The sequence below is a fragment of the Hippoglossus hippoglossus genome, chromosome 20, assembly GCF_009819705.1.
Source record: "Hippoglossus hippoglossus isolate fHipHip1 chromosome 20, fHipHip1.pri, whole genome shotgun sequence".
Taxonomy (NCBI): Eukaryota; Metazoa; Chordata; class Actinopteri; order Pleuronectiformes; family Pleuronectidae; genus Hippoglossus; species Hippoglossus hippoglossus.
This window is the reverse complement of record NC_047170.1, coordinates 10,373,378-10,397,296: the sequence shown is the minus strand read 5'-3', so window position 1 is coordinate 10,397,296 and position 23,919 is coordinate 10,373,378. Positions and strand designations below refer to the sequence as shown.

Genomic DNA, 23,919 nt, shown 5'->3' with positions numbered 1-23,919 from the left:
AACATACTAATCACTGCTTGTGATTTAAAGATCATGGCTAATATATTTTCTTAATAGCCCTAAATCTATTTTTACAGTAAAAAGAAAAATAATCATCATCATCATAATAAAAAATAATAATAATAATGCCGTTACCAAGGATATTTTCAGTAGTTAAGGCCTCGTGCACATGTAGGATTTTTAAACTCTTAATCGATTTTAGAAAACGTGGAAGACCACAGACATAAAGACAGATTCAACAGATTTTTTATATTATAATCTTCAGAACACACACACTCGATGACTTGGCCACTATGTAAGACCACACACTTTCCTTTGTAGGAAACAATTTCACAGTGGTGATTCCAGAGACTTGGAATTTCACAGAAACTCTTGATATCATATTCTTCTTCATTAGTTTTCCCTGTCAGCTCGCTCTCATTGGCTATTGGGGGTTTCTGTCAGTGCCGATTATCCGGGATGGGGAGGCTCCGACTCAATCGGTAGCATTAGATTATTTTGCAAACCCCCCCCCCACACTTCCGGATTATTTGGGCAGTCGGGAACGCCCCTGCGATTGTGGGAAGGGGCAAATCGGGTATAAAATCGGCCGATTATCCTCAAGTGTGTAGCAGCCACACCCAGTTCCTGACGTTCCGTAAATGCATCACTTGAAGCTATTGGATGTTACGTGGCTTCCTTAAGGTCCCTAAATGCATCATCTGCAAACTGCCAGCAGGTGCAGGATCGAGTGATGGAGACAAACAGAGAGAAGTGAAGTTTGAGACAAACTAAATAACAATAAAAGTTACGAGTTGAAGTGATGCTGACAGTGTCTCCAGAGGGAAGAATCACCGACCTACTGACGAGGGAGAGGAGGATGAACGTCTGTGAGTTCTTCTGAAGGACGAGGGTTGTCCTGGTGAGTTAGCTGGTTAGCATGTTAGCATGTTGATGAGCTGTTCAGATGCTCCTAGAAGCTAAGCTAAGCTACATTCATAGCTGCCTCTATGGCTCAAGTAAGCTCACAAGTTGATTTGTGTTTTTTGTAAGATGGGTTCAGACGTACGGTTAAAATGATGTGTGTGAAATGAGGGTAATTATATCAAATGTCTGGTTTTGTTAAAGGACCATTTGTGCCACTTCATCCTTGTGATGTCTTGTTTATATATATATTTATGTACTTTGTTTTAATGTAGCAGTTTCTTCGAGTGAAATGTGCTATATAAATAAAATTACCATTTAATTTCCCTGTTGCTTCTTATGTTTTTAATTTATTTCACGGTATATTTAAGTTTTGAAGTGGTTTACCTTGAAAAGGAAATTTGCATTAAGTAAATGTGCACAGAGAAACTGCATTGAATATGATATTTTGCAAATCTATGTTTTTCTGACTGTTCTCATAAATCAGTGTCTGGCGTGTTTAGTGTGGGCTGGAGGTCTCGCTGCCAATCTCTTCTCCAATCGAGTGAATCCAAGACAACGTGTGGCAAACGAAGATCCTGTGTCCAAGATATTTAAGAGAATCCCAGATAAAGATGTTGCACTTTTAACTCAGGTCTAACTCTCTGTCAGTTCAATGGTTTCTGTGCAATCCGTTTCACTGTATCCGGCAAATTCTACAAGCTTTTGGATTTGCATTCTTCCAGTTTTCGTGTTCGTCAAGTGTGAGAAACTTCACCAACACACCCAGTCGCTCACTATGAATTTTCCAGAAAATGTCCTGCTGTATTCTCACATGGTCTCACCCGGACATGGGGCGCTGGCAGGAAAAGCTGCGGGAAATATCCGACTGGGACATTTGCTTTCTCACATAGAAAAGCCCCCTGGATTCTCCAAATGTTCCAGACTTCAGTGCATGTGTGAAAGCTAATCCTAGTTTTAAATAATACAGATATTCAACTCAATTATATGATGATACTGGTTAAAAATATTAACAATTGAAGCACTGTATGGTAATTTAGTAAATATTTATTTGATAATACAAAATGCACTTACTAAAAAAAATGCCTTTTTCTTCCCCCCAGTTTCTCTGCATGTCTTCATTGGAGCAACAGGAGCTGTGTTAATTAGCAGCCTGTGTACGGAGGCCTCCGAGTGACAAACAAGGTGAGTGAGTGAAATGGTTCCCGTCAGGCAGGTAGCAGAGCATGAACATCCCATTAAACACCTCATCTTTTTTCCTCTCGGGGCTTATTTCCTCTCATTCCCACTGATCACCGTGCTTGATAACCGGCCTTTCAGCGCCTCCCCGAGCGGGAAATCAGTAAACAAATGCCTCGAAATGACCTCCCCAGACTACGAGTGGGCACCGCAGCTGCTGCTGGTGGTGGTGTTCGCTGCCGGTGGATAATCCTGCCAGGACTGGTAAGTCATTTATTACTGCTGAGAGAACCAGAAGAAGTTATAGCTGCGTCTGGGAGTGAGACCCCCATGCAGTCAGCACAGTAGCGCTCTGAAAAATGCTCTCTGGGAGAGAACCCAGTGACGAATGTGGGCTGTAGCGTTGTGTTTGTACGCGCTGGGAGAAGTGATGGAAGTAGATGTTGACTGAACAACCCCGGGGAAGACGGAAGACTACTCAACCATTTATGAGCTGTCGTGAAATGTTGTTTTTTTTGCAGTCGGAGAATAACAGTGATTACAGACGCCTGTCATTCAGTGGATGGAGGGGGAACACTTAGTACGGGTTTATCCGTACACACACAGACGCTGTGTACTTTTCCCAGTATAGCACTGCTGTGGATTTACCACTTTGCAAATAGACCCACTCAGACAGAAGATGCTTTAACTATCCCCCAATGGGTTCAAGCATCCCCCTTAAGTATATTTTCTCAGCTTTAATGTTTTGGCGCAAACATTCCTTAATGCAGCTTCCGTCCAGATTAGCTTGACTATGTATTCAAAGTAAAGAGATGCGAGCGATTCTTCAAAGCACCACTAATCTCCACTACGCCCTGGCTGCAGCATTTTAAGAAAAATATTTTTCAATCCACCAACGTCTTTGCTCAAAATTCTGTTTCTTCAACTCCACCATGAATCCCACACTTTCATTAGCATCTGTTGTCGGCGAAGCTCTCCAAGTTTCCAGCTAGCACAGCGGTCCAGCTTCCTCCGTTTCCGGCACAAGCTCTGAATGCTTTTTCTTCGGTGTCAGACAGAAGCGCTCACTCAGACAGATATGTGTGGGTAGATAGGAAGCTGGCACGACGCTGCCGGTTCCGACATGCCAGACTGAAGGATGAATGTCACCGTGGGCGCTAATGCCAGTTGAGAGATGCCACCGTAGATGCCACCCCGAGACATCTGGAATCCCAGGTGCCCGTCCCACTGATCCAGGTCTAAGCTGCAGGAAGCCAAGTGTCCTCGTGGATGCCAAGAGCCTCGCAACACCAGCCAAGCCACACTGGAGCTTATCAGTGCCACCACAACCCTTTATGCGCCTATTCACCTCAATCAAAGCTGTTGTTTAGGTAACGGGCCAAGATGACGGATATTGCCGCGCTCCAATTACCCACCATGTCTCCTCCGTGTTTCCCTGCCAGCTTCCCCACAAGCCCCGATTCTCCTCCGAGGGCCCAGGTGCTCTGGCGCTGCTCCGCTTCCTCAGTGTCTGTGCAGAGGGAGGGCGTTCAGAACAGAAGAGCTCTGTCAGTGCTAGATTCACTCACAAGGGCTATTGATGGCTGCTGCGGTGTTTGTTACAGGGAGTTGTATCAATAGTGGGAAAGTGTCTGAAATCAGGACACATTGATTAATCTGATCGTAGAAGTATGACGACAGAGCTGTGATGATCAATCCAGATTTCTAATGAATCAATATCTGTAGAATAGTTTAGACATCTGCGATCACAAAATAATGTTTGATGCAATGAAATGTGTTTTTCTATTGTGACAACATGACTATACTGTACAATAATGGACAGTTTTACAGTCATAATATTAAATGCACCTTTCTGTACAGAAGTTGTACATTGCTTTTACTTTAGAACAATAATCACCGCACCCTGCACTTGTATTCATTGTGTATTTTTAATTAAATGTTTGACAACTTCTAAAATACTCCGTGCCAAGTGCTAATTAATCAAACTCGGTACATGTCAGAATTGGAAATCATATTTATATTGATCTCAGAATAATCTCATTACACAAGTTGGAAAAGGCAAGGACAACTCATTTGTACATCACCTTCTGAAGATATAAACTTTGTGTGAGTGATGCCCACAACCAAGTTCTCCATCGTCTCTTTGGGTTAGATACAACCACAAGTTAGAGTTCAATTTAACTGTAGTTCACGTAGCTCAGATTAAAACCTGGGGAGAGAACATTTCTGGTTTCAGAAATGTATGAACCCAGAAACCTATGAAATATATATGAAGAGCAGCAGCCGGAGTGTAGCTTTAGGTGACTGGTGCAGCAGCAGGTATACGGCAAAGAGAGGGCTGAGCACTGACAGCAGTCACCACGATGAACTGGATATATGTTGCAATGAGGAGAGTATATAACAACCACACGTTTTCTGCCTGGTGTGGCTTTGCTTCACCGGATGTTTCCCTTGAAAGCAGTATTGTGTATTTTGATTGTGTAGTATTTGGCATATGTAAAAATATGTATTAACACTGCAAATGATAAGTTCTTCTTTAAAGTCAGTGCTTGATTTTTAGTGGTATGTGCATTGTGGGACACCGTGTTGTAAGGGGATAGATGGTAATCAGTAACTGGAAATGATCATTTTATGTGTACGTTTAAATTGTGTGTTGCGTCCTTCATAGTATTGTTGGAATTGAGACAAGGTAATTGAGATTTATATCTGCCTTCAGGTTCTTTCTGAAATACTGAATCTCCTTATCATGAATGAAAAACCTTTTGTTTTAGAAGATTGGCTGAAAAGGTGTTCTTTTAAAAAACTGGCACAGACATTTATAGGCGCCTATATTCTATCTGACTAACCCCAGCTTGATGATAACATGAAATATCACCAATAAATGTCATTTTCTTGGGAGTTGCAGTTCAGTCATGGTGCTGTTCCTCTCTGCTCTCAGGTCATCACTTCCATCTTCTTCTTTTTTTTATTGGCTTTCAAGTGCACGACATTCCGTCTGCTTTCTTCTGATCATTTTTATTTCTGACAAATATAAAGTAAAAGAAACATCACATCCCTGAATCCCTCATTCATTCATTTTGAAGGACGAAATTGTCTTTGGAACTGGCAGAGCAATTTCCTCATGTGAGGACTGAAACAAGTTAGTCTTGGAATTATCTTTCCATTTATAATAGAAGTATGAAAAGTAAAGAATAAAAACATTACTAAATCTAGGAAAATGATGTAACTCCAGCTTGTCCCACTAATTAAGAGCCATAAATAAAGATTCAATTTAATAATTTTTCAACATGAAATTTGTTATTCTGACAGAGTGGAATTAATGAGGAAGTTTAAGGATCATTTTCAATAACCTGCCTGTTTTGTTTTGAGTTTTTTTTTTGCTTGATCTCAGTCCTCGAGAATTATCCCCTTGAGTTGCACTTGAGACTCAGCGCTCGTCTTTAAGTGGACACTTGGGCTGATTGTCTCGGTCTTTCTCGCTTTCCTCTCCGCTGATAACGCTAGAATTACAAAGAGGGGAAAAGCCCAACCTGCTAATGTACATTTGCATGCAACATATCCAACCTACTGTATTTAATATCACAAGAAATCCAATATGAAATATTCAACATAGCCTTGAGGGAAATGTATTCATGGCATAAAATATTTGAATCACTATTTCAAACAAAAACAATATCAGACAAACAATGGAAGTTGTAAAAATTGATATCGCTAAGCCAGACTTCAAACAAACCAGAATATTGTCTTGTGGAAACTGTTTGTATGAACTTTTACATCCAGATCACATGTATATCAGTGCAGCGCTGACAGTTACTGAGGTGGGAATGAAGCCATACGCGTGTAAATCACTGAGCATATTATCTCTGTGTCGACAAAACACACTGTCCCGTTTCTTGTCATCCTGAGAAGAAGCAATTCTTCAGTGCTGTTACAAATCATCTGTTTATGTTGCTGGTGTGAGATTTACCCACTTCCCCTCAACTTTCCTTATATACTTTTTCTTCTGGCAGTCATTGTTGATATATATTATAACATAGCCTTTAATACTTTGAACCACTTTGGTTAATGGTTTGTAACATATAAAGTACCATGTTGGGAACAAGAGATCCATCTGACAAACTCCTTATCTTTTTATGTCTTAAAGACAAATTTTTAGAAGTGTTTATTTGTTTTTAATCCTAGCTCTGGTCTTATTATTTAAATTTTGTTTTTTATTTTGTTGTTACTCTTTTCTGTTAAATTTATATTTTTTAACATCTTTTAATTTTATTCCTCAAATAGCTTTGAAATGTTTCCTGTTTGCTGTTAACTGTGAATGTTTTAGCCTTAAATTGAATTACTGAATTTTATTATCATTATTGTTGTTAATGACATTATCTTGAGTGTTTGTAGTTCAGAAGAACAGCATGGCACTGAACATGGCATTTCAAAGCCATACACTGAAAGATACAGTATCCAATCTATAACTGCATATCAGGAAGAAAAATGCATTAGTTACATTATTCTTTTTACCTACATTCTTTATTTTACCCATTCTTGTTGACAAGGCCCACCAGTAAACCCAGTAACACTCAAGCTGGTGTTTGTGCTTTTATTATCTTTGATGCCACAGCTTCTCCCTGTTGAAACCATCTCTGCCAGAAGTGTTAAAGAAACACTTTCTCACTGTAAACTCAGAGGATATTTTTAACGCCAACTATTCTCAATTAGTCACGCAAGTCACGTCATCCGGAGATGACATGGTATCCAATTTGAACCATCTCTCGGAGACAACAGAAAACTAAAGTGGTGCCTGGTACAAAAGAAAATGTTTGAGGGCAGAATGAAAATAGCAGAAAAAAGAAATGCAGTATGATCTAAATGGCTACAAAGCACAACTGGGGGCCATGATTCAGAAATTAGACAACAGAGATAGTTACAGATTTCAGAAACATTATTGATAACGATTAAAGCTCCTTGATTATTGACTGTGACAGAAACAAGTCTTAAATTTAGAGCTTTAAGAAGTTGAGGCCAGATTTCTACTCTTGCCACAGATCCTCCTCCCTCCCTCCCTCCCTCCCAAAGCACTGCTGCTCTGTACCACCTTCTCTGCTGTCACTCTGGAACATCTAAGTGGTCGAGGACCTCAGCACTTCCTCCTGCCCTCTTCACACAGTTCCTACTGCATTTTTAACAGGGTTTCTTCTTGCCTGTACACTGTCTTAACTATAGTGAGCACCTCTGTAATCTGGAACTTTGCCCAGCCCTCTAAAATGTGCAATAGTGCAATATTAAAAATGTCTAAACCCCTCTATAGTTTTTAATTAACATTCAATCTTCAATAAGCTGATCCTTAGTAAATAATTTAAAATGTTGTTTGCGAGCATAATCGGTAGCGCATCTGACTCAGCATGCATTTCAATTCACACTTCCACACTAACTGTATTCCTGAAATAACCCGCCGTGATGTAATCACAGATAATAGCAACAGTTATATATCGGTACTAGTAAATTTAGGTGGAATGTTTTATATCACAGACCATAACACTTCGATTAAGAGGCTTCTAAATGGATGATTAATTTCTGTGTCACTTCAGAAACAACATCTCTGAAAAGTTTGACACCATGGAGTCCCCCAGGGCTCAATAGTCAACTACTCTTCGGTCTGCACATGCTGCCTCTTTGCCGTATAATACCTAACCCCAGGAGACACTGCCATCATTATGCTAATGACACACAGGTATGTCCTCTTCCTGACCCTTGGAGACTTCAGCCTTGTCAAGTTCCTGGTTGAATAAATCAAAAGCACAAACACTTGAATGTTCAGCAACTTTCTAAAGTTTAGCTTAGTTGGTGCTTATCCTCTGCAGCTGGAAATATGTTCTTTTCGAGCCTCTCTTTATTGATTCAGGCTTCAACTCTCTATCAAAGAAGACATCCAAAGAGGCTTCTTGTCTCAGGCAGATGCAGAAAAACTTATATATGTATTTATATCTTGCTGGTGGGACTGTTGCAGTACCCTTCTCATTGGTCTAGATGAAAAAGAGAGAGCTGCGCCAAAATGTTTCTGCAGAAATCCTAACAAGCGAGAACAAAGTTTGATCACATCACACGTGTTCTAAGATCTTTGGATTTTGCTTCTGATCGATACACAAGTGTGGAATCAATGTTCTCATCTAATTTTCAGCAAGATAGCGAAATGAAAACTAGTCCTATAGACTTTGCTTCCATCTCTCTGAGACTGTTGCCAGGGCAAGTTTTACAACCTGAGCCTTAAAATAAATCTGTTCACATGGTAACAATAAATCTTAAATATCCAAGACCTGTATTAAGACCTTGGATTATATGGCCCTGTCAGGTCTTGTCTAAACAAAGTTACGGTATATTTAACAGCTCGTGGCTGTAACTAAATCCTGATTATGGCCAGTGGTGGAAAATTCCCTGACATACTGTTCTCTTTGTGTTTTTGAAACTGCAAATGTGATGTCACTTTGCTTTACATGTCCAACAACCTGAACCAACTCGTCCCTCAGCATTATCAGATTTAAGATGAAACATTGGTTCCCATTGTAAAATGACATATAGACAGATATCATTTCATGACATCATTCTTGGCAAAAATAAATCTTTCCTGGGTCGGGGAGGACAGGATTTCAACCCTGCAGGTGTAAATGATTACATTCATACATGCATGTAATGGATCTCCACTGCACACGTGACTTGTGCCCAGGTCGATATGTGAGGCTTGATTTAATCTGACACTTTCCCTAACATGATTTATGTCTTGTTTTATTTTGCACAGTTTAAAAAGAGGTTTCACGTGTTTCAAGAAAATGTATAAATATGCACCTGCAGTTCTCATGAGAAAGTATTTGAATGTTTGTTCCCTTTTAATGCCCCATCTAAAAAATACAAAAAAATGCTTTTACCTGCTTTTTCTTTTGTTATTGTATCACTACATCCGCTATCCCACTGGTTTGCTCTTTTTCCTGTGACTGGTCGAGCAGAGAGCGCATGAGAATCTATTAAGACTGACGTTTTTGGATCTTAGAATTTTAACAAAAGACATTATGCGTGTGGTGGTGTTACAGGCGAGGAGCACTGGATGAGAAGGCTTTTGATGTGTGACATTAATAACCTAGACACACATTTACCTGACTTTGATGGAAGGGGACAAAGGAGCTGATCTTTGTGGCATGTAGGTGGCGGGCCGATGAGATTGATGCCACTGTTGTATCATAAATGCCTGAGTATTATACGTATATAATGGTGTTGATGTGACTGCATCAAACCTGAATAAAGTAGTATTTGCATAATTAGCTGCGGGCCCCATTCCCAGTGTTTTTATCGGTTTGCCTCACCAGATGGCTGCAGTTTATTGCATAAAGATCATTCATATAGTGTCGGGTAAGTTGTCAATCACAGAAACGTAGACCCATTTTCTCCCTCATGCTTTATTGTCTGCGTGACAGCTTCAAGTCTTCACTGTTTATTACAGTTTCTCATGTGGAAAGTCCATCACAGCTGGTGTCTAAGACAGGGTTACACAAACTGAAAGTACGAATGTTTTCAAACATTACTTGACCCAACAGTCACTCTTGGCTGCGGGAGCATGAAGACGCATGGCTGATAGCTCATTAGTGACAGTGTGGAGGTCAGAGTGAAAAACGGTGCACTCATCACCTGCCGGATGATGAATGAACCCGCTCATGAGGAAGGGAGGAGATGAAAGAGAGAAACGATGGTCTGAGGAAGAATGGAGTCTGCACATAGAGGAGTGGCGGCGGCGGCGGCGGCCATGGTGGAGATCGATGCAAGCGAGAGAGGGAACAAGACAGAGGGAGTTACTTGTATTAGTGTCTTCTGCTGCCGTAACATCTTTCATTTTTACACGTGAAGTTTCTTTTGTTTCACCGGTGTTTTTCAGAATTTACAACGGGGGAACCAAACATCCCTCCGAGGTATGGTTTGTCTATTTGATTAATGGAACCACTCAACATGGGCAGAGGAACACTTAAGGGGATTCATTCACACAGGAAAATTGATTACCTTTAACTAGAAAACAATGGAGAATGAGGAAGTGTAATGACTGGGCACCTGTTTCACTTCATGATCATTACAGGGGCCAGGAAAGCAATCAACATGTTTTGTAAAACTCTGGTATTAAGGCTCTAAGTGAGAGTAAAACATCACTGAAAAACACTCATTTGCTCCTTGAAATGCTGATTAACCTGCAGCACCGAACAAAATGAAACATTAATATCACAGACACTCGATTTGCAAGCAGCAATTATTTTCTACTCAAACATGCCAGTTGCAAAGGATTGAGTGAAGTCATTCGCCAAAAGTGTTTTGACAATCAGTAATTAGTGATCAATTTGTACCCCCGCCGTACCCTATAGAAAAGCAACCAGCAACCCATTCTCTCATCTCCTCACAACTATCAATTCGATTTAGGCTTTACTGCTTCAGATTAAACCAACTCTTCATTTCACCACACCATTAGATTCATCCGCTCTGCTAATGGGCCCTGTGATGAGCTATTGATCAACAAGCACGTGTGTCAGGAAGTGCGAGAGAGAGAAGTTCACCAAACAAAACGCAACAGAAAACAGAAAAATAAACTAATCTGCGCTGTAGGATTTTCAGACTGGGTTTAATGGGCTTATTCATTACACATTTTTCATTTCCAATACTCACAATTGACTTTTTCACTAAGCCCCTCAGTCACTGTTGCTATGCTTGTCAAGCAGTCCATTCAGGTGTGGTGCACGTGTAGTTTACAACCAAGTAACGGCAGGAACACCGCTCAAATGTGTATCATTTTTTAAACAACGGATCTTTGATTTCACATAGAAGTCAATTAATCAACTAGCCCTCTATTACGCTATAACACTTAAACCACCCATTGGTTTGTTGACATTGACAGTTTTGTCCAGGGTCATCTTGGTTTTTTGAAACCAGAAGTGATCATATTTGGAGGAGTGTGGGTTCAACTGAGGGCTTGAGGACACTGCACGCCCACGAAAATGATTGCTGATTTTAACAATATCCTTTCTTTTTTTTTTGCAACAAGTGGAGTCGCCCTCTAGTGCTAATTCACGAGAATTCAGGTTTCAGACACTTCCACATTGGCTTTACATTCCAGTCAATGATTTCTCTCGACTTTGTAGCATCTTGGCGAAAAGTCCCCAGAATATTGGAGCTCGTAAATCCCCTCACCTGCTGAAATAAGGCTAACAAGCCAACTACACTCATAGCTTGTTAGCAGCTTTGCTTAAAACAATACTTCCACATTAATATTTTGTATTCAGTAGCATTTCCTGTGTCGTAGCATGGAAATAAAACCAACTTATTCACCAGCCATTTGAGAGCCACAGACCAAACAGCTTATCCTCCTAAATGAATGTTACCGAATCATTACCCCATGTGACATCAATGCGAGTTTGTCAACATGCCCTTTTCCTACTGAAAACAAATTGTGATTAATTTCACCTCTGAGCTCCTTGAAGACAAAAAAGTAATTTAATCAAATATCAGCAAGAGATTGTCCTGCTCGGTGAAACTCCTCCTCAGCAGAGTTATATTAGTTGTAAGTGCTGAGATTTTTCATTTCCAGAAGAGGATCAGATACATTAGGAGCAGGAGTGACTGATGATGGTAATTATGATAGTCGTCCTTTCTCAACCTCTGCTCTTCAACCTTCTCCGGACCTGGAAGGACTTTTCTTTTCTGTCTCAGGCCGGTTCTGAATTAAAGATTAATGACGTCCATCACTTCGGCCGTGATTATTAATCAGGCTTCAGACCTGAATCAACTGGAGGATAAGAGCGTAATCCTTTTTTTTACAGTTCACTTACACAGCGATGTTTACAATGTATATCCCTTTCATCTCCAAAGAGATGGGAATATGATGAGCAATTCTGTCTGATACGCAGCCTGTAATTATCCAGGATCTCATTGATTTACTTCATATCCAGCTCGGCCAGACTCCCCACAGATAGTTTATGGACACAGATATCCAGGCTCCGATTGGACTCTAGTGGTTCCAACACAGCTCTATTATATTTCCTACACTTCATTGTGTGCTGCGCCTGCTGCTCGGTAAGATTTGCAAGGCAGTAGAATTTGATCCCTTCCAGAACAAATTGAGATGTACTGTACTTGCAGCGCTCAGCAGTAGGTCTATCCAGCAGCTCGGCGGAGCCATGTGCTGACTAGACTTGAGTGCTCATCCCGCCGCACACACCCACACAATGGACCTTTATTCCTGTGCGCTGCAGTGAAAGCTTAAAAGTGCGCAGGTGTGTGCCCCTGCGACTGTGCGCCGTGCATGAGCCGATGTGCTTTTGAGTTTAAAGGCTACATAAATTTTCACCGGATGAAAGTGAGGGTCTGTGTAAGTACACTTTTGTAGACGCGGTGTGTGTGTGTGTGGGTATGCAAAAATGGAGAATGACCATATTTCACTCCTGAAGCAGAGAAGTGTGAGAGTGGGATGAGAAAAAGCAGGTACTTGCACATCTCGTAGGTTTTCTGTCCGACTGTGAGAGCAGCCGACACAATGATTCTGGGGTTTAGACACATAAACACCACTGAGAGCCAGCCAGGGGCCTTGGAGTTCACAGGATTGATGTAGCAAAGCCGTATCTCCCACTCACTCTCATGTGCGGACCCATATACACAGAGAGCGGTTTCTCAGCCTACCTCCATCTCTTTCTTTCTCCTTCCCTTCCCCACTCACCTTTTCTCATGATTAGGTTGACCGGCTTTGTTTTGCGCCCAGAGGCTCAGGGCTGGAGAGCCACTATGAAGGGGAATTGCCTTTAACCGAGATGAGGTTTGTCTCAGCTCGCTGTCGGCTCCAGTTTGAAGCCACAGGGTATTGAGCGCGCGTTGCAGCGCACCGCCTATATGTGTTACCCGTGGTCCCTCGCCAGGCAAGGCAGATGACCTCTCCCAGGTTGACTCTATTTGCCTTTATTTGTGTTGCATTCTCCCTTTTAAATCCACTGTGGAAACATCAGTCTGGAGGAGAAACGTGGCCACTGAGCTAAAATTAAATTGCTTAAATTATTTCCTATTGGGAGCATTCTGACTTCACAGCAAACTCAAAAAACCCGATCCACTGCATCGGATGCTGCTGTGACATTGGATTGTCCTTTAAGTTCTTCCTGTGCGACCGGGCATCATTATGAGGAATGGACGCACTCACAGTGCAAACACCACAGCAGTATATCATTGGATTTGTACTTGCAGATGCTTCGCAGACGGGCACCGCTAGCTTTTTTATTTTATTTTATTTTTATTTTACGCCTCGACCTCTTCCCGTAGGATTCATATCAATTTGTCCTCGTTTTGCCTCATCCTGTGAAAGCTGAGACGCAGACAAGGGAAGAAAATGTGCGCGTCTGCGTGTTTGTTTGTGTCAGACAAAGTCAGAGAGGGAAAGGAGGATAGAAAAGGAAAAGAGAAATAGTGGCGAGGCTGGCAGGTGGAGAGGGGGGGAGGTAGTCTGGGTTTCTTTCTGTGTCACGGGAAGAGTGTCTGGCCCGTAACAAAATGCCAACCAAATGAGGACGGATCAGGGGGCCGCGCGTGAGCCACCCTGAGCCCCCATTACTGAGCCCAGAAGACGGATGGGACTGCTCATCCTGAGAGAGAGAGAGAGAGGAGAGAAACACGCACACATGCATTAATACACACCCTCACACTGACATCCACATGCAAAGATTCAAGGACACAGTCAAACACACACACTGTATGTGTGTATATATACACTACACATACAAACACACAGGCACTAAGATGGGAGGAAATAGATGGAGGCAAGTAGATAATTTAGATAAACAATCCTTGAGGATACACACACGTGAAACTCCCCACTGAGGATGGAGGGCAGCAAATAACAGCTCTGACTTAGACACACACACGTACTTAACACAACAAATGTCTCGCTGCTCGCAGAAGCTGGTTATGTTAATTCACATACGGCAAATCATCAACCATGCAGCCAGCAAACAGCCCTGTTGCATCACGATGAAAGATAATGTCATCAATTTTTATCTCTAACCCAAATCTCAAATATTCATTTGGCGCCTCGGAACACTCAAATTGTTTGCTTGTCTTAGCTTTCATTAGACATTGAGATGCCTTTGAAACAATCCAGAAACACGACAAATGATTTTTTCCTCCCCGCGTTCTTTCGGCGTCTGCAGAAGTGCAACTTTATGGGGCGTGACTAAAGCACTTCGTCTTATTATTGCTTCTGGTCAATGGCTTCCATCACGAGGGGAGCGGAGGATCAGAGGAGCAGGAGTAGCTGAACGAGGGAGATTTATGAAGCAACCCCAACGCTAGTAGACCCCACTGCAAATGGCACGACAGCAATCAAGCCTTTTACAGTGACTGAGCATCAGGCAGTTCTCACAGTGTAACACAATCATAATACAACCCCGCTGAGGGGGGAAGAGATCAGAGGGGTTTTAACTTGTTCACTGACTGTTGGAAAACACCAAGTCTGAATGGTCACACCGAACCTCACATGTTCTTTACTAAATACTTCCTTTGTTGCACATGTACATTATTCTAAGTGGTGTGTTCTGATTATGGCATTTGACTGTTAAGATGCTAATAAGTCATATATGAAAATCCCTTTCCAAGTAAGCCTGAGGTTTAGGATTTCTAAAGACTGACATTTAAAAGAAACACCTCTTCCTCCTCAGCAACACTGATCAGAAACATCACAGTGTGGTGGTGTTTATAGATAAACCACGTTTGTGCTCCAGCATGCAAATCAGAAGGTCCTTTCAATAACTCGTCTACGATCACAGCAACTCTGCATCTAAGTGCTTGTCTGGATGCCATCAAGTATTAGTTTGATGTACTTCTTACTCTGGACACTCATTTAAAAAACTTCAATCTCTCTTGAACTCTGTTGATGAACTTGTGCCAAAGTCTAGAAACGGTACAGTAACTGAACTGAAAGCCAAATCCTTCAGAGGAACACTTCCTCTTAACCTCAGCAAACCTGAGACGTTCAAATTCAGAAAGCACAGACACATGGCCGCCTGTGATGGAAGGATCACACAGTTTAAGATCCTAAATTAAAACTAAGAAGTTGGCAAGTCTGATAAAACTTTAGTTCTGTCTTCATGCTTCCATAGACTCTTGGCTAAACTATGAGTCCCTTAGCTGGAAAGTAACTAAGTACATGTACTCAACTACAGTTTTGAGGCACTTGGGTATTTTTTTCTTTATGCTACAATATACTTACTGTTCAGAGGTAAATGTTGTACTCCACCACATTTATTTGATAGCTTTAGTTACAAGTTACTTGTCAGATAAATATATTACACAACTGATAACATGCCAAGCTTTATAAATGCAACAGATTAAAGATTAAACCAGTGATTTCTAATCTTTTTGACTTTTGCAATAAATCGAGAGGGAGGGAGAGAATTTGAAAAGAGGAACAGAGCAAAGGATGAGATTAGATGTTGTTATGGAAGATAGATGTTATCAGATCCACTCATTACACTGCAGTATGTGATACATAGCAATGCGGCGCTAATTGATGTGCATCTGTTGCTGCTTTGAATATTGGCCTGTAGCCTGGCATCCAGTGGTGTCTCTGTGCTGTGTGACTGTCAGCTCATATGGAATAATGAGTATAATGCTTGTGTATAATGGGATATTGGTTGGTGTGTTCCGATAATTGGTTGTGTCGATGTGTACAGAAAAAGCAAGAGGAGATGAGTGCAACTGACAGATGAGACTGTCACAGTATTGAAAACATAAAATTTGGCATATTACTGATTCATCGACATCAAGGCTTTTATTGTTTGAGATTTTACTCCTGCTGCCGAAAATTAATATAATAATGAAGATGGCAGAAACTCAGATTTCACTTATTTTGATTCCATGTGGTTAAAGCCTACACACCTGACTCTCACCTTTTAGTAGAGCAGTGTCATATGTTCATTTTACTCTGAAATATCCTTTAAAACTTGAAACATTTCTGTGCCAAAAATATATATAATACATTTTTTCAGATACTAACAACGATACTAGCATTACCATAATAATTATTAGGCTAAATAAATTCTTGTAGCAAAAGGTTGCAGCTAGCATTAGTTTACTTTCCCCTAATGAACAACAATCTTTTTGCTAAAAGATCCTTGTGGTTTCTCAGTTTGATTCATTTGAGTCGGGGCTGAATGCAAACCACAGATTTCTGCCCTCCGATTGCAGTTAGCGCCACAACAAGCTGTGATGTGACGTCATATTCATTGTTTGAGAACAGCGAGCTTCTCTTTGATAGACGGCAACAGTGACAAAGCCTTCGTGAATCATCAATGGATTCCATTAACTCAGGATATATTTTTTTCACCCTCTAAACCTGCCAGTAATTAGTGGCTGAGAATTTTCCAGTAATTTCAAGTTTTGCTTTGAGGTAAACCTGACCTGCAGCTTTATTGTTCTTGTTGAGGTCGTATGAAACGGGAGGACCATTAAACACAACAGCCATTAGATATTTAAAGCGAGCCAGCAGCATGCTTTATTATTACAAGCAATTAGTATGGATGACTGTGCATGCGAGCTGTTTTGTTCTTTCACCTTTGATGAGAGCGTATTAGGGCAGGACAGCCAAACCAAAAAGCAATAAAGTAAGACAGAGGAGGAGGCGGCGTGTGTGTGAAGCTTCGCAACCCTTGTTATTTCCACTCCACTCCCTGGAGGATTGGTTCCTATTACAATTAATCCCTAATCAAACTGGGGGCAGCAAACATGATCTGATTTGGCCTTCTCATAGGGAGCCTCTAATCAGTTTCTCCATCCAAATAGGATTTGGAGGGAGGCCAGAGGACGCACATCTCCTCTGTTGCCGAGATTTGAGATGTTATCACACACTTTGACGTGTGTCCTACCCAGGGACGCCCGGGCGTCTTGCAGAGGGCGGTGTCACCACGCATAGTTAGGCAACTGTAAACTTGAATGCAAGGTGATGGAGAACGGCTGAGTTATGTGTCCTCAGGCAAGTTGGTGGCTCCTGAGTTTGTACAGTGCCAGAGAGGGAGGACTGGTGCCGACTGCATAATGTCTGAGGAGAGAGGGGTCTGTAAACACAATCTGATATGTTAGTCACACTTTGGCAAAAAAGCTATCCACCGGCACCTGATGCCTGGATACACAGTGACACAACACATCTGCTGGCTAACGATTGTGACTGCGACTAGGGCCACCTCATCAAGGGCATCAGTCGTTGCCCCACTGAGGGACAAGCGAAAGGAAAGCGCCTCAAGGCCGAGCCGCTGCTGTAATAAAGAACAACAAGCAGCTGCAAAGCACCAGGAGAGCACTTACATGAATCCATTAAGAGGCTGAGACGCAGCACGCGTGAGGAAGTAACTGCGGCGTGCGGAGCGGAGAACAAGAAGGAATTAAAAGTAAACTGAAGGAGACGCGCGGTGGTGGAGTGGGCGGCTCGCGTTGAGGAATTCGAGACAATGAGGCAAAACAGAAAGGGCGTTAAAGAGAGAGGTTTAGCCGAAAATGCTGTTCACCGACCTGCTCCTGATCGTATTCAAATACTATCAACTGTATTTTGAACTAATGTTTCCTCAGGATGCAAGGACACAGGGGACAGGGATGTTTTATTATAGCAGGAGTCAAACCAGAAAATATGAAATAATGCAACGTCGCTGAGTTATGACAGGAGAGTGTCTGCTGGAGCCTGTGCACCCGGTCTCATAAATTATGTTGACCTGAGGTTAATCTAGTAGTTCAGTGCCCCCTGCAGGTTATAGTCATATTTCAGCTGCTTCTACGATATTAATAACTTTGCTCATTTGTGAGGGTCGCATATTTACTTGCAATCAAAGTGCGGTGGAAAACATTTTTGAGAGTTAGTTTAGAGTTCACTACTCAAACCCTGCATAAACCTTGTGATGATCCCATTTTCATTTTTCAAAAATCACCAAATCGTGATTGTTCAAGCTTCGCCGGAGTTGTCTGGTCATATTAGACTCTCACAGTAAGATGATGATTGAGAAACTAAGGGATCAGGGCCTTTAGGTAATGGTTTCCTACATTTCCCAGGATGCAGCACCATGAGTCAACTGTCTGTGAAGAGTAGAGCCAAACGCTCCGCAGTGGTCGACCAGGGATGTAAAACCACAGGCTGCACACGTACACACTCTCAGAAAATGGATTGAAGGTTCAGAATTCCCTGTGCTTGGAAGGGCTGTTTGAAATAATCTTTCATCCCCACTGCCATTGTGTAACTTTTCCTTCATTTTGAAACTTTACTCCCGTTATTATACAGTATGTGTATGTATTGTGTCTTCTTATGTACTGTCTTGTATTCTTTTGTGTGCCATACACCAGTGAGAGATGCATTTTTATTCCTACATAACTGCATAGTAAAGTTTTGAATCTTGAATCTATTGTCTGTGTAGATCTTCTGTAAAGAGCCTGAAAGTCGTGCCAGGGTAGATATCGGAGACGCGTGCTGCTTTGAGGCTGCAGTGCATGCTGGTCCTCCAAGGTTTATCGTTAATAAACTTTTATCTTTGCTTCTTTTGTGATGGATTTGTTCTTGTTTGATTGCTGAATGCTGAGCCTTGAAAAAGAACCTGACATTTACCAGCAGTGATTCTTACACCTGGGAAATATTCTGCAGCCGAACACAGCGAGAGAATAATATTCAGCTTTGTGCACATCTTATCGCTCAAAAGCAACACTCCGACAGACGACAAGATACAGGCACAGAAATGCAATAGGTAATTGCTGAGTCACCATAAGTGTTGGATCATCCCATCATTTTCAGGGAGTGTACGTACGCACACTCACAAACGTACATCGTTCATCTTGCGGTTCTTACGAGTGGCTGTGCGCATCAAAGCATACCTCGCCTTTCACAAAGTGCAATGGAAAACAAACACCCACTTCACTCAACTCTGAAAACAGCGAGCGTGGAGGGAGTGCAAGTACAGTGAGCACCTCATTTATCAAATCCCAGTTGGCCGCCGGTGGGTGGGCATCACTGTCAAAAGGCCAATTAACAAGGAGCCCGTTGTGAGCACCGCGGAGCAGCACGGGAGAGACCGACTGTTCGAAGAGATTCATCATTAGGAGATAATGGGACCAGAAGAGGAAACGCGTCCTCAGCTCCCCAACACTGTCGCGCTATTTCCAGCTGGAGAAGAGGCGCGAGTATCAAGTATCCGTCTTATGATCCTCTAATAAAATAACAAACTTCTGCGAGGATTTTTCGTCTTTTTTTTTTTTAACTCCACAAATTTAAAAATTCAGTTTTACAGCTGGATGTGCAGGCAGTGCCAGTGACGCTTGATCTCAGCGTGGAGCGTGTCCACGATCGCTTCTTGTCTTGAACTAAGCATGTCAATGGGGAAGATGGATCTCCAAGCTGAGGCATGAAGACGAGCGGGAGGAGAAGAAGAATGGAGATGTCCCGCAGCGAGCGATCAATCCAATTTGTTACTGTGTGTATTGAATATTGAAGCTGCAGCTGTCTGGGACGATGGTTGAACTTATGAACTTGGAGAATTTCTGTCTCGTCGTTTCAAATCGATCACACATATGAAAAGTAAAAACTAGACAATCTCTTTCTAATAAATTCGACATGATTATTGATGAAGAATATTAGTGTTACAAATCCCCCTTTTTTCATAAAAGTCTAAAAGAAAGATGCATTATGGTAAAAGACAATAGAGTTGAATGGGTGCGTGTGGAGGAGGAAGGAAGGCGAGGGCTTTATACAAAGTCTTCTGCATTATATAAGAAATCAATCGTGTATAATAATAAACAGGGGGACAAAGAGAAAGAAGAAGATGAACCAAAGGGAACATTAAAGGAGGAAGAAGAATCACTAAACAGGAAGGAACCGAAAACATAAAAAGAACGGATAAGAAACATTAAGAAACTAGACAAAAGGTAACGTCACACATAAAAGCGTGAGGGATTATTTCACTAAAGCATTGATGGGTTCAGATCCTGCAGGTTATAAAACTGCTTCTTCTTTAAAAAAAAAAAAAGAAACTCTTAATAATTCATTCAAATAAAATCTTGAAGTAAATGCCGAGCAACTGGCCCCACAGCCTCGACAGCTCCACAAAGAGAATCGTCCTTCCCAACTTTCCCTTCACTCGGCTCTCACCTTGATTTGGCTCGCTGGCTTTTCTGCAGGTTCACTTTGAAAGTGGGCTTTTCAGTTAGCGAGTGGGTGCGTGCGTGTGTGTGTGTGTGGGAGGGATTTGATGGCACTTCATGTCGAGGTTTCATGTTTTTTGCCCTGCAGACACACACACATTAAGAGGCTGTGTAGTGTTTAAGTGGCTCTATATGGGGGCAGCGGTCCCTCATTGGCTGTGACCACGGACGTACCCCATTCTCCTCTGAGGAGACCCGCTCGTGAACCTGCGAGCTCTCGTGCACGCTCTTACCTCGACTGCACACCGCTTGAAATTCACCCCACACACACACACACACCAGCCATTGCAGTCTTTACCATGCACACTCAGTCGTCCCGGTCTCGCTTTTTATCTCCACCTCTGTCGTCTTTTGTTCCGTCTCTCTCTTGTTTTGTCTGCATCTCTTTCTGTCTCATGCTCCTTGTTTCTCTCGTCAGCTCTCTCTCTCTCTCGCTTTCTATTGTTTCTCTGTGGTAGTGACTCAAATATATACACACACACACACACCTACACACACCTCTTTCTTTCTCTTTCCCTCTGTCTCTGCCAGACTCCGTCAGAAATATAACCTGCCAAGGTCAGTCACAGTGATCAGCTGTCAATCAAACTGGAGCAGGCAGGGAGGCGTGCATGCAGCGAACAGAGTGCATGTTGAGGTGCGTGCATAAATGTGTGTGTGTGTGTGTCTGTGTCTGTGTGGTGCAGGGAGGGGGTGCTGGGTGTGTGTGAGGGCGGGGTCTGCCAGTGTGAGGCCTAAAGAGATAAATACAGGTGGTGGTGGCGGTGATAGGGGTGACCTTGCTGCACAGCAACAACATCTGAGCGCCTCTGAAGTAGGAGACAAAAAAAAGTGAAAACAGAAGTTTGGGACGAGTGTAACAAAAAAAAAACTCTACAGGGAAAGTTTGGGGAAAGTTTCATGTCTGATAACTTCTCAGGCACGAATGCCCCGTGTCAAGAGTAAAGAAGATAACTATAAAAACAAAAGATTTTCCGTTGTCATCATGAAAACTTTCATCGCAGTTCCAACACCTTAACTCCTCAGAAAACACCAAACTCAACAATATATTACAATCAGTCTAAAAAAGCTTTTTGAAGCTTGAAGGCCACGTTTTCTATGCATGAGCCTAAAATCTCAATTACTGGTTGGTTTGCAGCACCGCTCCTTGTTTTTGCCCCTATTCGTTTTTTAATTGAAAGGAGGTTCGTAGCTTTCCCAGGTATCCAGTCGCGATGCAATGGAGTTTAAAATGAAGTCATAGAGTTCTCAAGAGGTGCAAATTAGCCTCACACACACACAGACACACACACATCCACTGTGTCACCTCATTACTGTTTGTTTGCGTTTATTGCATTCAGGCCTCTATGGGATATATACACAGTGTTAGGCTAGAAGGGAAGAAAGCTGTTTATCTTTTCTCTTTCTCCTACACACACACACACACACACACACACACACACACACACACACACAAACAGAAATCAGTCGTCAAGGGGCGTTACAGTGGATATCAGTGTTAACACAAGTAATTGCCTTCCTGCTCGGGAGCTTGTGAGTGTTAATCCAGCTTGACAAAGTTTGCTCCTCGGCGCGTGACTCACAGCGTTTTATCTGCACCACTTTGGTTCCTGCTCCTGCCAGGACCACCTCGGTGGCATGTGCTGCATTAGTCTTACAGCTGATAGGACCACGGAGGGCAAGTCTATCATCTTTTGGGAAGAGGAAAAAAAAAAAGAAGAGACGTCCCAAATTGGTTGATGAGTGCGAGAGAGGAGTCGAGCGAACCTTCTTAAAAACCCCAAATCTCATCAAATAAATACATTATCACATTTCCCTGCTGGAGGCAGACAATGTTGGAATTGCTATGCCCGCAGCAGCCGCGCGGTTTCTTATCTTTTATCCTCCTGATAAGATAAAACCTTTTCTCATTTCCTTTGTTTTACATTTCAGACGCTGGAGACAAGGTGATCCCTCCTGGAGGTGTGAGTGCCCATGTTGAGCAGCCTGTTACTGACAGGAAAGATGTCATTCATTATGAAAAATGCTTAATGAGATCCCTCCCGCTACTACCCCACGATTCCAAACTAGACTATCGCCCCTCTGAATTGTTAATGGTGATATTAAATATTTAAGATATGAATAAAGACTGAGTTGACAAAGCAATTAGATATTGACTGACCTTTTCGGTGTGTTTAGTATTCAGTATCCCTCGCTCAAGATTCATTTTACAGCCACGCTGAGAGGAAGCCGCGGTAAAGATCTATTCGAGTCAGTTGTTGCCGGAGGAGTCAGGGGGACAATCTCCATTTTTTCATGTGTTCTGCAAAGCTTATGCAACAGCGCAGGTTGATGTGACATGGAGTTATAGGCTGTAGCCCTGAAAAGCAATGGGAGGACAATTTCCGCACCACTGAAGTGGAAAGGATGGCGCCAGGTAATTTTTGATCAGGAACGGCCCTCAACATAAATTTCATAGCAACTCAGAGCGAGAGGTTGCAGGGAAAATGCCAAGCTCATTATTTCACGTGTCTTCGTCCTGCTGGATTCCGTAAAAGACAATGGCAGCGGTGTGAATTTCATCGAGGTCCAGCTTTGGACTACAAAGGTTGCAATAGTAGGAAACAGAGAATGGTACATGCATGCAAGAAAAAAACATTAATGGCTTTATACCAAAGTACCAAATGAAACAGAAATGAAAATCTTTTAAATTTGAGCCATGTGAAGAATCCTTCCAGCTGATTTACTGCCGCCTTCTTTAAATCACAGCAGATCAGGGCATCGAGAGCATTTCTCCCTCTGGGATTTTCTATAACGTCTTATTTGGGGTTTTCAACTGGGTTATTTTCACTCACAGCAAATATAATAGACAAACCTTGTAGCCACACAAAGGTGAACCACGTTCATTAAAGTCAAAGCTATTGAGAGTGTCTCCAACCATTGACTAATGGGCTCCGAGCATTGGAAGCAATTAGAATGGCAGCTCTCCAATTTTCTGTTCCATAGCAATTACAGTGAAGTTCTCTGTGCCTCCTCCGCCGGCTAGATAAGGAGCAGAATGTTGGGGTGGGGGGGGGGAAGTAAAGAGAGCAGAGTGATGGCTGAAGGTCTCTGCACACAAGCGAGGCTCCTTCTCCTGCAGCCAAGGTCCCGCAGGAAGAGTCCCAACACTGCAATGTTTAACCTGGGCTGGAGATGTGATCAGGGAGGCAGAGGAACAGGGAGCCGGCCTATTACCGTCGACATGAAGTAGACACAGATGACAGATCTCAAGCTGACACTAAAGCTGAAGTTTCTCACCCCGGGTGTTACCTCGCTCTGTGCGACTGTGTCTGGCAGCAGCAGCAACAATACACCACCCGTATATTGGCCTGTGAAATGGCCTGCAGTGGGTGAGCTCATATTTTCAGCCTGACAGAAAAAGAACTGTCATGTGTAACCAGGTATGATTAGTTTAGTTTCTATATAAATCTCTTGTGACAAATGTGTCAGGCTTGGTTCTGACTGGTTATGTCAGGCAATGCAGATTCAGATTGGAGAGGGGGATGAAGTCCTGCCTTTTCCAGGGAGGTGTTTGACTGCATCGAATAACTGGAACAACATGAGTGCTTTGTGACACTAGTTCAGTTAAAATGCGTGGTT

The 23,919-nt window shown here is 42.4% G+C and overlaps 1 long non-coding RNA gene across 1 annotated transcript; it reads left to right on the top strand.

Annotated features, from left to right (window-relative positions):
- The first annotated feature begins 693 nt into the window (after positions 1 to 693).
- Positions 694 to 22,443, top strand: LOC117753538. Its single transcript, XR_004612251.1, has 3 exons — positions 694 to 901; positions 2,007 to 2,088; positions 22,231 to 22,443. It is a non-coding gene; the product is annotated as an uncharacterized LOC117753538 (long non-coding RNA).
- The last annotated feature ends 1,476 nt before the right edge of the window (positions 22,444 to 23,919 follow it).